The sequence below is a fragment of the Capra hircus genome, chromosome 6, assembly GCF_001704415.2.
Source record: "Capra hircus breed San Clemente chromosome 6, ASM170441v1, whole genome shotgun sequence".
NCBI classification, from domain to species: Eukaryota; Metazoa; Chordata; class Mammalia; order Artiodactyla; family Bovidae; genus Capra; species Capra hircus.
Window position 1 is genome coordinate 88,934,953 of NC_030813.1, and position 17,819 is coordinate 88,952,771.

The following is a 17,819-nucleotide window of genomic DNA, read 5'->3' on the forward strand; positions in this document are numbered from 1 at the left end:
CACTTAGTAGTGTCCTCCTCTTTGTGACCCCCATGGACTGCAGCACACCAGGGTTCCCCATCCATCACCAACTCCCAGAGCTGGTTGAAAATAGTTACTCTGGGCATATTTTTCTTCTGTGTAAATTTATAGCTAAGTTGACCTACCCAACTATTTATTTTTCATTTATAGATTATTCATGTGAATACAAAGGTGAATTCTGCTATGGGGAGTGAGACTGTTTATCAGAGATTTGACTCTAAATTAGTTTTATAGCTCTAAGGAAATAATTTTTCCTTTCTAGCCTCTGACTTTTTATCCGCAGATGAGACTGAATGAGATGAAATAGATGATCGCTAAGATTTTCTTCAGATTGTATGGTTCGTGGTGATGGTAGATTATTGTTCTTAACGTATCTGTTGCTTTTTCCAGTGAAACTTTGATAATCTCCAATACTGTAATGTCAGGCTTAGTCATGTACCCAGGATTGCCCTTCCCTGTGGGAAGATTACACTTCCCCGCTCAGTGGTATCAGGGATCACCAGGCAACACAAATTGGCCAACGGGAAATAAGCAGAATCTGTGTGTACCATTTCTGATCAGAAGCTCTGAGTCATCCTAGGTTCTACTCTCTCTCTTTTCCACCTACCATAACTATGACGAAGTTCCACATAGAGGTTGCTTCTTTACGCGGATGGAGAAGGGAAGAGAATGTAGAGTAAACAGCTAACTCCCAGCTGACAAATACAATAACATCTTTGTTGCTATAAGCCCTCGAGAGACTAAGATTTCTGTTAATGCAGTATCATCTAGCAAAAGATGATTAGTACATTCATCAATGATTGGATATTAGTTCAAAATTAAAACTTGAAAGCAATGCCCTCCGATTAAAATTTAATTTAAAAATCATAAAAGTAATATGCTGTGCTGTGCTGTGCTAAATTGCTTCAGTCATGTCTGACTTTGTGACCTCCTGGACCATAGCCCCCCAGGCTCCTCTGTTCACGTAATTCTCCAGGCAAGTATACAGGAGTGGGTTGCCATTTCTTCCTCCAGAGGATCTTCTTGACCCAGGGATTGAACTTGCTTCTCTTGCATCGCCTACATTGGCAGGTGGATTATTTACCACCACCACCTGGGAAGCCCATATGTGTATATACATATCTTAATATACATATATAGTCATCCCTGATCATCACTTTTCAATCTCCTCATCTTCCCCAATTTCACTCTTCCCTTCCCTTCATAAACCCTTCTTTCTTTCGTAATTTATTCCTTTCATGTTATATATGGATATACATGTTTTATTATATGTAAATATTATACATGTTTTATTATATATAAAGCAATCTAAAAATAACATAAGTATAGAACTGACATTAAAGAAATTGCCCTATATTTCTACTTGGAATATTTGATTGAAATTTCTGCTTTGAATTGAATGGCTCTTCCAGGTAAAAATGAAGTTTTTAAAAGCACTTCTTCATTATTAAGGTATTACATGTGTGTGTGTGCTCAGTATGTTTGACTCTCTGTGACCCCATGGATGGTCTGCCTGGCTCCTCTCTCCATGGAATTTTCCAGACTGAAGTGGGTTGCCATTTCTTTCTCCAGGGGATCTTCCCAACCCGGGGTTCAAACGCAAGTCTCTTGTGTCTTCTGCATTGGCAGGCAGGTTCTTTACCAGCTGAGTCACTGGGGAAACATGCCTACTCTAAAAGGCTGTATTCCTTAGCAGTCCATGATTTTACAAATATTAGTCCAAGAACAGGACTTCTCCTGAAGTACTGATAAATACCATTTGTTGTCATTTTAAGATTTATTAAAGAAGTTGAGTAATCTCCAAGCTAACCAATATGTTATTTGTTGCACAAGAATATTGACTAATTTTTCTCTTTGCTTCAATAGCAAAGAAAACCTGAAAATAAGCTCTGAATATCTATGCTAATGACTTAGCAATATGACTTTGTATCTTCAATAACATCAAGGTAAGCTTTACAGCAATTTCACTACTTTAAGCACTTTTTCTTTGCTTGTTCATTAACCTTCTTGTTTTTTTAAACCAGTAATATCTTTAATACATTTCTGAAGGGCAACTACGTGAGGCTTTGTGCATGCTCAGTCATGTCTGATTCTTTGCAACCCTTTGGACTGTAGCCCACCAGGCTCCTCCATCCATGGAATTTTCCAGGCAAGCATACTAGAATGGGTTGCTATCCTCCCCCAGGGGATCTTCCCAACCCAGGGATTGAACACACATCTCCTGCATTGGCAGGCAGATTCTTTATCACTGAGTCACCTGGGAAGCCCACATGAGGGTTAGAGGCTTGCAGTTTTTCGCATTCACATCTGACTTATGACTTCTCTCAGAATCAGCACATGATTCTCTGTTTCTGCTCAGGCAAAATATTCCTTAATGACCATCATGTACAGCTAGCATTTTTTATCATCTTATTGAGATATAATTCACATGTTATACAATTCACCTCCCTAAAGTGTACAATTCAGGAATTCCCTGACTGTCCAGTGGTTACAACTTGACACTTTCACTGCCCAGGCCTGTGCAGCACATAAAAAAAATAGTGTACAATTTAAGGGCTAAGTGTATTCATAATTATGCATTCATCACTGCAATCAATTATTTAGAATATTTCCTTACCTGACAAACCCCCCCCACACACATCCTGCAGATGTCACCCCTTAATCTCATCTTTCCCAGCCCTAGCGATATACTTTCTCTATCAGTTTGCCCATTCTTGTAATTCGTATAAGTGGAATCATACAATATATGGTACTTTGTGACTTTTTCCACTTAGCGTGTTTTCAAGGCTCACCAATGTCATAGCATGTATCATTACTTCATTTCTTTTTATTACTGAATAATAGTCCAAAACTGCAATGTGAAGGCCTATTTATTCATGGCTATACCACATTTTATTTATACATTCATCAATTGATGGACATTTAGGTTTCCACCTTTTCGCTATTATGTATATTGTGGCTGTGAATATTTATGTGTACATTTTTGTGTATGAATTTCCTGTAGGTATATATTTAGGAATAGAATGACTGGATCATATAGGAACTCTATGTTTAACCATTTAAGGAACTTCCAGACTGTTAGTGACAATGCCATTTTACAGCCCTACCAGCAATGTATAAGGGTTCTAATTTCTCCACATACTTGCTAACACCTATTATTGTCTTTCTCTTTTATTATAATCATCCTAGTTGGTGTGAAATGATATCTCATTATTGTTTTCTTATATGCTTTTTCTTGATGGCTAATTATTTTGAGCAGCTTTTCATGTGCTTATTCACCATTTGTATATTTGTTTGAAGAACTATCTCTTCAGATCCTTTGCTTATTTTAGAATTGGGTTGTTTATCTTTTTTACTATTAAGTTTTTGTAGTTCCTTTTATGTCCTAGTACCAGTCAGATATAGGATTTACAAAAATTTTATCTCATTCTATAGGTTGACTTTTTACTTTCTTGAGGGTGTTTATCGGAGAACAAAAGGTTTTAATTTGATAAAGTCTACTGTATTTTTTCTTTTATTGCTAGTGCTTTAGTGTCATATTGAAGAAATCACTGCCTAATCCAAGGTCATGAAGATTATGTGTGTTTTCTTCTAAAAGTTGAATAGTTTTTACTCTCATATTTAGGTCTTTGTTATATCTTGGGTTAATTTTTATATTTGGTGTGTGGTAAGGGTCCAACCTCATTGTTTGTATGTGGTTATCATTAGTCACAGTACTATTTGTTAATAAGATTATTCTTTCCCTATAAGTGGTCTTGGCACCTTACTTAAAATCTGTTGATTATGGATATACGGGTTCATTTCTGGACTCTTGATTCTTTTACATTAATGTATAGTTTACCCTTATGCCAATACTACATTGTCTTGATGCTAAATTTTATGGTAAGTTTGGAATGATCACCTTACTTCCAAATTTATATTTATTTTGACATTTATACATAATTTGTTTATCTTGGGTTTTACTTAAGAGGTATGGGCACTAGTATATCCTTATAATTATTGCATTTTATATGTGCAGTCGCTCAGTTGTGTCTCACTTTTGTGTCCGCATGGATGGTAGGCTGCCAGGCTCCTCTCTTCATGGGAATTTCCTGGCAAGAATACTGGAGTGGGCTGCCATTTTATCCTCCTGGGGATCTTCCTGGTCCAGGGATCAAACCCAAATCTCTGTCTCCTGCATTACAGGCAGATTCTTTATTGCTGAGCCACTGGGAAAGTCTTTGCATTTTATATTTAAAGGCAATAAAGTGTAGTAGTTATGGGCACAGTGAGAGTATATTGGTTTATACTTTAACTAAGAAAGCATCAACAAGCTCCTGGGTGTTGGGAGCTCAGTTTTAAACAAATATAAGGAAAAAATGGAAATTCATTTTTCTCCAGAAGAGCAGAAAAGTAAAGCAAAACTGCCTGTGGAAAACTGTGGGGAGGAAGCGGCAATGAGTCTACTCGTGGTCATTCTCCAGGAATTCAAGAAAATTTTTTTCTCTAATAATTCTTTTAAAATAGTTTAAATAGTTGGTCTGCCTGCAAAGGCTTGTAGCCTCTTCTGCAGACACCAAGGAATGTACTTTCAAACAACCTCTTGGAAACTCTTCTCAGAACTTATTATTGAGTATGGGCCTCTATGAGGGAGAGCAGGGTAGGTTTCTACCAAACCTATTTCAGCTCTCAAATCATAATTTCAGTTGTAATTTAAAACATAATTTTAAAAAATCTATGAAAAACAAATATAGCAAATATTCAAAGGACATAGGTTAAGGATATGGGGACCAGCATGTAGGGACCAATCTACTAAGTTCAGGCATTAGCACCATTACTGTATTGAAAAGGTCTTGGGCTCTTTTTCTGTTTTGGGGGGAAAATGTTTATAGCAACTTTCGTGGCCAAATTACTCTCGGGAGGAAGCTTCAGGGCCCTCATCTGCAAAGAGTTCTAGTGAAAAGAAACCATGCTGGGGATTGTGAACAGTCAGCGATGCAACACGAGGTGGCGCTCTCATCCCAGTGAGTCCTGTAGAGCAGTACCTCAGGTAAAGGATACGCAGCTTCAGGAGACCGTGGTAGATCTGACTGCCATCGGTAGACTACCTGACAGGCTGAACAGCTAACCGGGTACAGAGCCATCGGGGGTGTTGAGAAAGTACGCTGGTACAATAGGACCGAGGGCAGAAAGTAGTATAGCAACAACCGGAGAAAGATAACTAGTGTCTGGACACTGCTTTAGAGTATGCTGATTTGTTATCTTTATTATTTATTTGGGGCTTCCCTGGTGCCTCTGGGGTGTTGGAGAAGACTCTTGAGAGCCCCTTGGACTGCAGAGAGATCAAACCAGTCAATCTCAAAGGAAATTAATCCTGAATATTCATTGGAAGGACTGATGTTGAAGCTGACTCCAGTACTTTGGCCACCTGATGCGAAGAGCTGGCTTATTAGAAAAGACTCTGACGCTGGGAAAGAGTGAGGGCAGAGGAGAAGGTGATGACAGATGACGAGATGGTTGGATGGCATCACTGATTCAACCGACATGAGTTTGAGCAAGCTCGGGGAGATTGGTGATGGACAGGGAAGCCTGGCATGCTGGAGTCCATGGAGTCACAAAGAGTCAGACACGACTGACTAAACAAAAACAGAACAACTGATGACTGAGATGGTGAAGGATTAGTCTGCTGCAATGCAGGACCTAGGTTTGATCCCTGGATCCAGAAGATCCGCTGGAGAAGGGAATGTCTATCCACTCTAGTGTTCTTGCTTAGAGGACCCCACGCCTCTGGCCGGCTACAGTCTGTAGAATCACAAAGAATCAGACACAACTGAGTGACTAAGAATTTATTATCTCCAACACCACAGTTCAAAAGCTTCAATTCTTTGGCGTAAAACCTTCTTCAATTGGTCCAGCTCTCACATCCATACATGGCTACTGGAAAAGCCATAGCTTTGGCTATATGGATATGAATGCAGAGTTCTCAAGAATAGCAAGGAGAGATAAGAAAGCCTTTCTAAGTGATCAATGGAAAGAAATACAGGCAAACAAAAGAATGGGAAAGACTAGAGAGCTCTTCAAGAAAATTAGAGATACCAATAGAACATTTCATTCAAGTGAAGTGAAAGTCACTCAGTCGTGTCCGACTCTTTGTGACCTCATGGACTATATAGTCTATGGAATTCTCCAGGCTAGAATACTGGAGTGAGTAGCCTTTCTCCTTTCTCCTTTCTCCAGGGGATCTTCCCAACCCAGGGATCGAATCCAGGTCTCTCACACTGCAGGCGGATTCTTTACCAGCTGAGCCACAGGGAAGCCTCTCACTGTCTCTTTCATTCTTTAATTGAAATATAATTGATGTACAATATTATGTTAGTATAAAGTATGTTAGATAAGATTTTGCATTCTCTTAGTCTCAATCAGTTACATCAGAGGTGTGGAAATTCTGTTAAAATCATTAAAGAACCATGTTTTGTGTTCACTGAATTTCTCTGTTGCATCTTTCCTATTCCAGCAACTTCTGCTTTTCTCCGCATTACATATCAGACCTCCTTCAGCCTTCTCATTTACTTCTGATGCTACCTTTGGCAGATTTTAACAGGGATTAGCTGACAGAAGTGCAATTTTCAGAATCTCAATCCCAGCTTTACAAAATACCGAAAGGAAGAATGGGTTTGGAGTTGAGAGGCAATTGTTTAAGAATCAACTAATATGATCCAAATGATATATTTTTGGAATTTAACTTATGTTTTCCAGTGGAGAAAAATAAAAAAAACATTATTCACCCCTCACTTTTCTCTCCTTCTCTTCCTTCCTTTCTTATAGCTCTAGGCACAGGTGAAATAATGATTATATGTAGAGGAATTGAAAAGGTTATACTACTTAAGTTTTACTATACATTATATTCCTATTTTTTTTGCTCAGATTTTATTATAGAAAAGTAACTCAGTAGATCCTTATTTAAGGTTAATGAATATTAAATATGCAACTATGAATACATTTTATTAATGTGATATTGAATTGGAGTTTTCTTTCAAAACATATAATATTTCAGTCTTGTCACTATTCTTTATTTCTATTGTGTAATATTTTTAAAGCTATGATTAAAATACTATTTTTATAATTGAATTTACTTTCTTTTTAAAAATTAATTAATTTTAATTGGAGGATAATTACTTTACAATGTTGTGATACATTATATTCTTGAAACACCACATTTACTGCAAGATTTAGTGAAGCGCTCTTGAACTAACAGCATGGTGTGTGCTAGGAGCCAGGTGCTTAAGTCAGATCTGGGTTTGAATTCTGGCTAACTTACTAACTGGATCTATGGCCTTGGGTAAATTACCTAACTCCTCTGAGCATCCATTTCCTCTTCTTGCTGTGAGGGTTAAGTGAAATAATACCTGTAAAAGTCAGTGCTTGGCACATTATAAGTACTCAGAAAGGGCTAGCTTTTTATTGTAATTACACAGAGCCAACCTTTATAGAATATGGACTATTTTCCCCATGATATAAAGCACTATGGAATATTTTTTTCCCTTCATAGAAAACACAGTAGACATGCCTAACATCTGTTAATGCCCTGAAGTCCAAAGGTAGAAGAACTTAATGTTTGAAAGCGACCATGGCCATGGAGTGAACATTACGCGGAAAAACAAATATTTGGATGAACACCAAGGAAGCCACAGGTGGTTAAAATATTAGCTGGCTGACAAAATAATTCAAGTTGCTTAATGGTGTACAAAGGCAATGCAAAATACTCTTTCTAGATGTGTAATATCTTTACTGTTAAGTTCTTTCTAAGGTATCTAAGAATTAGGGAAGTAAGATATTTTTATATCATAGGTGTATGAATTATACTCACTTTGAGAGATTTTTGGTTCCTAGAAGCCAAAGAAAAATACTTTTACAGTGTTAGTTTTTCTTTTACATGATTGCATTACTTGTAAATGTCTTGCCTTAAAATAAATTTATGCATATCTTGCCTTATATAATTTATGGACATTTGGAGAAGGAAATGGCCACCCACTCCAGTATTCTTGCCTGGAGAATCCCAGGGACAGGGGAGCCTGTTGGCCTGCTGCCTATAGGGTCGCACAGAGTCAGACACGACTGATGCGACTTAGCAGCAGCAGCAGCAGCAAATTGCATTAGACAGTTAAACAGTTATTTGCAAGTAGCAATTCTCTTGGGCCTTTGGCCCCTGTTGAAATTGGGTAGCTTTCTTTGTACAATATCTAAGTGGCCTGTATAAATTAATTCAATTCTGTTGCACAAACATGATCTGAGCACCTGAAATAGGTCACAGAGGTTTACAAACAGGACTGTTTTCCATGAACCAAAAGGCTACATGTGCATGTATTGATGGAAAAAGATAGCAGAGCACATGAATTTACACCATCATTAGGGGTTTCAGTTTAGTAAAGGGGCAGATATGTGGGCAAACATCATTTACTAATAATAATTAATGTAGAGCTTTTTGGTTAATTAAAGAGAATGTTTCTGAAAATTCCATGTCTTTCATTTGAGTACTCTGATATTTTCCAACTAATTTTCTTCTTATCACTTTATTATTGTTGCTCAGTCGCTAAGTCGTGTCCAACTCTTTGTGACCCCATGGACTATAGCATGCCAAGCTTCCCTGTCTTTCATTATCTCTGGGAGTTTGCTGAAACTCATATCCTCATTTTCTTGCTAAACCCGTTTTTTCCTCCCGAACTCTGATTTGCATTAAGTTTGAGGAACTGAATTAAGCCTGTTTAATACTGTTGCTAATCAGATGCTTGCCACACTTATCATTTCAGTTGCCTTTGGATTGTGATTCATAACCAATTAAGTTACAGTAACATTAATGTACTCTAACTTTATCTGCCAACCAGCACTATGATGTGAGAGAAGCTGATAATCTTCAGGTTTTACAGATGATAACTAGGATCAAATAGGTTAGAAAACCATCAAATTGCAGAGCAATTTAAAGCAGCCCAGAGATTATAACTCAGGTTCCCTGACTCCCTGTTCAATCCCCTTTGTATACTCAACATAATTTTCCCACCATCTGAGTAATGTTAGAGTCTTCACATGTACCCCAAAGAGCAAATAAGAGATTTAAGTATTCTAGTGTTTGGTTTCCCCATCAAAATATATTTGCGTCATTTATCTCTAGAAAATTTTCATAGAGTGTGTTTAATAGAAACAAGACTGCTTTCACTTTGTTGTAAGAAGCCATCTGGAGCTCTTGGTATACACTGTGTAACTGGGTAAACATTGGAAATAATTTGTAATTTGGCAAGACACCATACAAAATGAAAAAAATGAGAAATTTTTAGTGAGAAGATCCTTAGAATATATATATTTCTATTTAAAAAATAATACTCTTCCAAAGAAGTGCTATAACTACATTATGGAATATCTGGAAACTTCAATAGGAGAAAATTTCTGGTTCAGTTCTAGAAAGGTAATTATATTACTATTCTGCTTTCTAGTTTATGCTCCTTCCTTCCATGTATTTACTTAAAATACATAATTATACTCACAGTACACATAAAATTTCCATTCTGACTTTCCTCAATGTCATAACGTAATGTGCATTACACTTTCAAATAAGAACGTATAAAAAGAAAAGTTTAAATTTTCAGATACTTTTGTTTAAATGTGAGTCAATTATAAATTGGTCACTGAAAGGATGTTTAAATTTTAAACATGAAAGACTTTTAAGGGAAAGTTGTTAAACTAAAGTGAGAAAATAATTATTGAATTAGAACTTACTATTAAAAATGAAATGAAACATATTTTAATGTAAAGCACTTACTGTAAAACACATATCTTTTAATTTGGCGATTCCCTAATGTGCTAGGAAAGTTTATTCTTATGCATTTTCATGCTCAAACGGTTTTTTCCTAGTTAGCCTAAGGCACCTAGCTTCTATTTTTTAAGAGTTGGTAGAATTTGCACTTATGGAAAGAATGTAAAAGGGAAGAAAAAATGACATGGTATGTAGAATTCTTTTAAAATAATTCAGAAGAAAAAAGTGAGTTGTAGGTTAAACAATACCAAAAATGTTGATAATTTTTGAATGTGGCTGATGCATACATTTTACTATGTCCTGTACTCTTGTGCAATTTTGCAAATTTTAAATAATACATAAAAACAAAGTAGAGTGGTTCAACTCTTTTCTGCCAAGAAAAAATTTTTTTAATACATTTGAAATCTAGATTTGGTTGAGAAAGAAGAAAGTTTTCCAAGTTTTCAGTCCACATGAATATCAAGAACCAGCTCTGAGGGGTTCTGATCTTGGAGTTTCTTCCCAGCTTCGAAATGATATTGGTTCTAAGGATGATGGCTGTACCATGAGGCTTACGATTCTAGAGTGGAAAAGGGATGTGAAGAAGGAGGAGAGCCTGAATCTGCCTGTGTAGTCCCCAGGAGACTGTGAGAATTAGATACCAAGAGAGCCATGAGATGCACATATCCTGACCTCCCCTCTCTGGGCTAAAATCCTAGAGGGGAGATGTGTCAGGTCAGCTGATGGCATTGTTGTTGCTGCTGCTCGGTTGCTAAGTCATGTCCGACTCTTAGGTCTGTTGAGGGCATGGGTGCATTTATTTTGGTGGGTGGGTGTTGAGAGCAGAGGGGTTTTTGCTCCGTTCCTCTGGTCAGCTGGGTGTCCTCAGTCTGCAGGGAGACCCTGCTCCACATGGGGCAGCCCTAACAGAGTAAATGGGTGGAACAATGTGGGGAAGCCAAGCCACGGTATGCTTCACACTCATAATCCTCCCTCTCTGTAGCTGTAGACCCTGAAGCAGACAGTGAAGTGTCCAGCGATGGGTTCCTGCCGACCACACCTCAGGGACAGTGCCCGGCTACAGGATATGTGCAGGCCTCTAACTTTACCCAAGGCCACGAGGGCACGTGAACCTCTTTGTTCGTATAGCTTGATGCCATTTAGGGGTAATGCTGGGGTGAGCACAACTTGAAAGAATAGCCACTTAATCAAAACAAAACTGCCTGAGTTATGAAGCAGATTATTTAAAGTAGGAGAGATGAAAATATCTCTATGGACTGAATTGTGTCTCCCCCCAAAATTCATTTGATGAAGCCTGAACTGTCAGGCTTGTATTTGCAGATGGGAACTTTAGGAGGTAATGTGGTTTAGATGATGTCATGAAGGAGGGATCCTCGTAATTGAATCAGTACAGTTAGTACCTTCTCTCTGTGCCATTGAGAATACAGAGAGGAGATGACCACCTGCAAGCCACAGAGAGAGCTCTCACCAGATCCTGATCATGTTGGAATACGGATCTAGGACTTCCAGCCTCCAGAACTGTGAAAAAACAGACACTTTCTTTAAGCCTCCCAATCTATGGTATTTTGTTATGGCAGCCTGGTCTGACTGATACAGATACTGTAATTCATCTGGTCATTTTAATTGCTTTTGGCCACGTGGCCTGTGGGATCTTTGTTCCCGGACCAGGGATTGAACATGAGCCTCCGGCAGTGGAAGCACAGAGTCTCAACCACTGAACCACCAGGGAACTCCAGATACTGTAATTCAAAAATTAAAAATGTATCCCTTTCCTCCAGTGGGGAAAGAACTCATAATTACTTATGGAAAACAAAAAAGCTGTATATTTTTTATCATACATCTGAGTGTAGTGAGAATAAATTTTTAATACCATTACAGTTATAGACATATCTGGTAATTATTTCAAACTGTGTACAATGGTTTACCAAACAAGTAAGCTAGTCTCTGGGCTTTCCAGGTAGTGCTAGTGGTAAAGAACCCACTGCCAGTGCAGGAGACATTAGTTCTTAGTTCTGTCTCTGGGCAGGGTCCAGTCCATAGGATCTCAAAGAGTTGGACGTGACTGAAGTGGCTTAACACACATGCAAGCTAATCCCTTATCTAGCTTCTAAAGTTCCATTTCGCCACACAGAAATCACTGTGTGTGTATGTTAGTCACTCAGTCATGTCTGACTTTTCATAACCCCAGGGACCATAGTCTGCCAGGCTCTTCTGTCCATGAGATTTCCCAGGGAAGCCTACTGGAGTGGGTTGCCATTCCCTTCTCCAGGGGATCTTCCTGATCCAGGGATCAAACCAAGGTCTCCTGCATTGCAGGCAGATTCTTTACCATATGAGCCAGAAATATTATTTATGTGTAAATGTATATTTATATTTGTATATATTTTGTGAGAAACTGCCTCCTTTACCAGAACCCACTTAATAATAGACTCCCAAGTTTATCTGGGCATGCCTAGAAAATGACTGCATTTCCATCCTTCCTTGGAATTAGGTTTGTCCATGTGACTATATGCCAACAGGATGTGAGTAAAAGGTGAGGTGTGCCTTTTCTGGGTATGTCTTTCAAAGGGATGAGCCTATTTCCCCCAGCTCCTCTGCCAGTTTCCACTCACTGGAGGATGCAGAGCATGGTACAGTTGATTTGAGTCCAGAGATGGGTGGCATCAGATTAAGGATGGCTAATATGTCAGCCCCAGACTGCTTATATCCGGCTGTTACTTTAGGGAAATGATGTTTGCATTTTAGTTAGGCCGCTGTACTTTATTTTTAATTGGAGGATAATTGCTTAATAATGTTGTGTTGGTTTCTGCTGTACAACAATGTGAATCAGCTATGAGTATACATATATCCCTTCCCTGTTGAGTCTCCCCTCCCTCTGTAATCCCATACCTCTAGGTCATCACAGCTTACCAAGCTGAGCTCCCTCTGTTGTATAGCTGCCTCCCATTAGCTATCTATTTCACATGTAATAGATGTCAATGCTATTCTCTCAGTTTACCCCACCCTCTCCCTCTGCCCATGTCCACAAGCTTGTTCTCTTTATCTGCATTTCTATTCCTGCACTGCAAATAGGATCATGAGTACCATCCTTCTAGACTCCACATCAGTTCAGTTGCTCAGTCATGTCCGACTCTTTGCAACCCCATGGACTTCCCCAAGCATGCCAAGCTTCCCTGTCCATCACCAATTCCCAGAGCCTACTCAAACTCATGTCTGTCACGTCAGTGATGCCATCCAAACATCCAATCCTCTGTCGTCCCCTTCCGCTCCCACCCTCAATCTTTCCCAGCATAACGGTCTTTTCCAATGAGTCAGTTCTTCGAATCAGGTGGCCAAAGTACTGGATTTTCAGCTTCAGCATCAGTCCTTCCAGTGAATATTTAGGACTGATTTCCTTTAGGATTGACTGGTTGGATCTCCTTGAAGCCCAAGGGACTCTCGAGAGTCTTCTCCAACACCATAGTTCAAAAGCATCAGTTCTTTGGTGCTCAGCTTTCTTTATAGTCTAACTCTCACATCCATACATGACTACTGGAAAAATCATGTGTTAATATATTTGTTTTTCTCTTTCTGACCCACCTCACTCTATATAACAGGTTTTAGGTTCATCCACTTCACTACAACTGACTCGAATTTATTCCTCTTTATAAGCCACGGTATTTCGAGGTCTTTCTGTTATAGAAGATTAGTGCATTAAATAATATACAGGAAAACAAACAGAAGCAAACTCTAATACTAGTTTGTTTATTGCTTTATTTTTAAAAATTGTTAGTGTGCTTTAAAGATATTTTTAGATCTCTATTCTTATTCTATCCAGTGTCTCCAGAAATCTCTACATTTCATTTATTCATTCAATCAGTGTTTACTGGGAGCCTATAATGTGCTACCCTCTAAGTGTCTGCTATGAGAAGACATGGGGGCATGCTGGAGGTTAAGTCCCCTTTATTTGATGAGGGATAGAGTTGCTGACGGTTCTAAATTGCGCTCCACTCACTCCCTCAAGGAGTCTCCAGTGGGACTGAGCCCCAAGTGCCCACAGTAGTAACTTACCCATCAACACAGCCTTCACTGCCTTTTCTCTTTTTCTTGTCTTACTTTCTAATTTCCTCACTCTGCCTTCAGGAATCAAACTATAAATCTGCATAAAGAGAAAGACTGAAGAGAAGAAATTGTCAGTGGAGCAATGCAAGGCAATTTCTTAGACCTGAAGGACATTATAAGTGACCCTCAAACAATACAGGTTTGAACTGCGCAGGTCCACTAACATACAGATTTTTTCCATAGTGATGGTACATGATCCATAGTGGATTGAATGTGCAGATGAGGAACCATGGTTATAAACAGCTGACTGTAAAGTTATACACAGATTTTTGCAGAGGGTTGACACCCCTATCTCCCTATTGTTCAAGGGTCAACTGTAACGACTGTTTTGAAATGAGGGGATTATGATCCAGTGCAGTGGCTGAAAAAACTCATACCAGACACTTCATGAAATTCTAGAACACTGGTGATGACGAGTCAAAAGCTTCCAGCAGGGATAAATATTTAATTTCTGCAGCTCAACAAGAAATCAAAAAACATATGGGGCTCCTTGTTAAAAAAAATACTATTAAGAATTTCAAGACTGCAGCAGCAGAGCACTAAATCATGTGGATCCCTTTTGGGTGCAGGACATGCATATATGAAGCGGCCAAGGATTCCAGGAAGATAAAAGTATCAGAAAATCAGGAAAAAGACACGTCTCTCTTCCCCATCGTTCTAAGCTATGACTGGGATTCCTTCTTAACTCAGGATACAGACACAATCATAAGACAGTTACCTCATCTTTCCAACCCTCAAATTACCATCTTGTCTTCACCTGTTCTTAAGTTTTGGCTTCTCTTGTTCTGTAGCTGCACTATCCTAGCTCCTGTCTGAAAGCCTATTCTTCAACTCATGTACTGGATCCCATAGCATCTGGCCTATTCAAGGATTTTCTCCTCCATTTGGCTCCTTTCTCCTGCATCATCAGTTTTGCCTTTCTTTGGGATCATTCCCATCAGGATATAAATATCATCACCATCTTGAAGAAGTCTCACTTGGCCCAAGACCTCTTCCAGTACAGCCTCATTTCTCTGCTCCCATTTATAGCAAAATTCAGGGGAAAAAAGAGTTGTCTTTAATTACTCTTTCACTGTTACTTCTTAACTCCCACCCCAATTCTCTCTTCAGTCAGGCTGATAGCCACATGGCTCTACTGGAACTACTATTTTCAAAGTCAACAATGACCTCATCTTTTTATAACTGATGGTCAAACCTCAGGTCTCATTTCCTCAAAATTTCAAGGGATTTTGAGATATTTCCTTATTATTTCCCAATTATTTCCTTCTCCTTAATGATTTTTATCTTTAAATGAGGACATCTCACTTGTCTAGTTTTTCTCCTAATTCACTGACCATTTCTCTTTCCTCACTTGATTCCTCCCCAGAGCTCAGTCCCTGGTCATCTTCTTTTACTCTATCTAAGCAATTACTTTTATCTCATGGTATAATTACCATCTGGTATATGCCATATTTAAATCTTCAGCCTTGGCTTCTCCTTTGAGGTTTAAATTTATATATCCAAATGCCTACTTGAAATCTTGGATGCCTATCAGGTAACCAAGATGTAATATATCCAAAATAGAACTCAATTCCTTCTCCAAAATGTCCAACCTCAACAACTCAATAAAATGGACCCATGATTTATTCAGTAACTTTGGCCAAAACATAGCAATTATCCTTGTTTCATCTCTTGCCCTACATGTCACATTGAATTCATCAATCATTATATCATGTTGGCTTAAATTCCAAAACATGTCCTGAATTTGGTGATATTTTTCACCACTTTTGCCACTACCCTGGACTCTCCTTTAAACAATTGCTATATCCCCTAATAACTCTCCCTATGTTTTCTCACTAATATCTACTCTCCATATAACAACCAGAATATCATTCACAGAACCTTATAGTGTAAGAAATATATTTATTACTCTCTTTTACAGATGAGAAAACTGTGTCTGAAGATGGTTAAGGCACTTAATAAATATTTGTTGAATTAATTAATGAACATTATTTGGAACATAGTGACTACTCAAAAATTTTCATAATAGGGTCTTAGAATATAATCTCCCTAGAATGTAGGATTTTAGAAGAATTTTACATATTTATTATGGTGACTCAGTGGTAAAGAATCCTCCTGAAAATGCAGGAGACACGGGTTCAGTCCCTGGATTTGGAAGATCCTATGGAGGAAGAAATGGCAATTTATTCCAGTATTCTTGCCTGGAGAATTCCACGGACAAAGCAGCCTGGTGGGCTACAGTCATGGAGTCACAGAGTTGGACATGCCTGAGCAATGAAGCACACACATTCACATAGAACTCATAATTTGCCATTATCCAGCAGAGTCTGCCTGCAAAGCCAGAGACACGGGAGATGAGGATTTGATCTGTGGGTTGGGAATATCCTCTGGAGAAGAAAATGGCAATTTACTCCAGTATTCCTGCCAGGAAAATCTCATGGACAGAGGAGCCTGGTGGGCTATAGTCCATGGGGTCACAAAGAGTTGGACACGACTGAAACTACTGAGCACGCATGCATAGAGAGAGTGGCTCAGATGGTAATGAATCTGTCCACAATGCAGGAGACCTGGGTTCAATCCCTGGGTTGGGAAGATCCCCTGGAGAAGGGAATGGCAACCCACTCCAGTATTCTTGCCTGTTGAATTCCATGGAGGAAGGTACAGTCCACTGGGTCACAAAGAGCTGGACATGACTGAGCAACTTTCACTTTCATGCTATTATACAATTCTTATTGTGCAAGAGTAATACTAAGTTTGCTATATTATATAGGCAAATCGTACATTGCCTTTCCATTTCACTCTGGGTGAAAGTTGAAATCCCTTCAATGGCCAATAGAATGCTCTGTGATCGGCGGTCTTTACCTCTCTGACTTCTTCTGGTCTCTCTCCATTTGATCATTCTATTTCAGACACACTGACTGTCACTATTCCCATACATCAGGGATGCTCCTGTCTCAGAGCCTTTGCACTAGTTCTTCCCTTTGTCTTGAACATTCTTTATCCTTATACATATATGGCACCTACCTCATCTCATTCAAGTGTTTGCTCAGCTTTCACACTCTCAGTGAGGTCTACTCTGACTGCTTTATTTAAAACTGCAAGCAATCTTATGTTGCCTGCACTCTGAGTCTCCCTTTATTTGCTCTAATTTTAATTTTTCCATAGCACCATGCACCCTTTAAAATATAATTTACTTATTTATTATGCTAATATTGTTTGTATCCCTGTGCTAGAAGGTAAATTTTATGACAATGGGATTTTTAAAATTAATATGCAGCAATAATATTTGTAGAATGAATGAATGAATCAATGACAGTTGAGAAATAACCTGAGAAAGTTATTTCCTGTATGAAATATTGAGAATTTATATTTATAAAGCCCAGTTTGCTAAGACTATATGTGAACATTTTCTCACTTATAGATTAATGTCATGTATTTTTAAAAGGTAAAATATATTCTACCAAATTTGAAAAAGCATTAAGAGCTATTGAAAATAAGACTATTATTTATGATGTACTTATCACGACTAACCCCTACATGAATAAAGTTTGTTTTGTCCATCTGTGGTTATTAAAATCAAGTTCTTGAAATCAAATGACTTCACAATGACTCATAATTCTTATGTTATCTCCTTACTTCAAGGTTGAAGTAACAATATTTGCAAGACTACTTTCCAACCTATATGTTTCTCAAATTTTCCTTTTTAACTGTGCTATATGACTCTGAATTTTGCTAAGGCTAAAATGGTCTTACTTGGATAAGAAGGGAATTTTAAATTTGTCTTCAACCCGCTTTTTGTCATGGTTATTGACCTGGGCCAGTTTTTTTCAAATGTCTCTAACACAAAGGTTGCAAGGTTTCAAGGAAAATAGTTCCAAGTATCTAGAGTGACATCAGCAAGATGGCAAGATCA